Below are 999 nucleotides of genomic sequence, written 5' to 3'. Positions count from 1 at the left end.
GATCTGCTTTCAGTCCCTACAGATTACTTTGCATTTTCTGGAAATGTACATTGCGAGTGTGTGTGTGTGGGCGGGGGAGAGGTGTATCAAAAATTTTTTTCAGCTTCAGAATAAGTAACTAAGAAGACATAAAAATTAAAAAATGCCTTCAATGAGTTTATCACAGTCAAACTTCAAGGCAATAGAAATGTATGTACTGGGGGTGGGGTGGGGCAGATCAGATCAGCAGGTATAATACACTGTATTAATGGAAAAGTGTGCAGATACTCTACTAATAGAAAGTTATAAACATTTTCTAAGGTTTGATGAGGACCAGCCACACATGGAGTGAACAGAAGCAGCTCTGGCCGCTCCAGGAACGCACACTCCCTGGGAAGAGTCACCGAGTGCTTGCTCCAGGCAGAAACCCAGCCCTGGACAGCATGAGAGCTGATAACCCATGACTTTCCTGGGGTCTTTCCTTTCATGTAGAGAAAAGCTGAGAAGAACTGCTTGTATTAAAAAAGTGACACCTTTGTGTTCACCCCTCTCACCAGCGCTGTGGACACCTTGTCCTCGTGGGCTCCACTCAGGGCAGTGGTTCTCGTGTTGTTGGAGGATGGACGAGGCACGCGTGCAGAACTGTCCTGGCTCCACTCACAGCTGATGTCCTGCTGCCCAGTGAGGCCACCTGCCCCATCTCCTGTCCTTGCCCTTGGCCGGGAAAGGCAGGCAGTCTTGTGTTACGGGCATGCGCCTGCTGTGGACTCAATTGTGTCCTCAAAATTCACAAGTTGTGTCCTCACCCCCAGGACCTCAGGATGGGACTGTGTTTGGAGATGAGGTCTTTAAAGAGGTGATTAAAATAAAATGAGGACTTCCTAGGTGGCGCAGTGGTTAAGAATCCACCTGCCAATGCAGGGGACATGGGTTCAAGCCCTGCTCTGGGAAGATTCCACATGCCACGGAGCAACGAAGCCCGTGTGCCACAACTATTGAGCCCATGTGCCGCAACTGTTG

The sequence above is a fragment of the Hippopotamus amphibius genome, chromosome 1 (assembly GCF_030028045.1).
Source record: "Hippopotamus amphibius kiboko isolate mHipAmp2 chromosome 1, mHipAmp2.hap2, whole genome shotgun sequence".
Taxonomy (NCBI): domain Eukaryota; kingdom Metazoa; phylum Chordata; class Mammalia; order Artiodactyla; family Hippopotamidae; genus Hippopotamus; species Hippopotamus amphibius.
The sequence above is the reverse complement of the archived record's forward strand: the minus strand, read 5'-3'. Positions refer to the sequence as shown.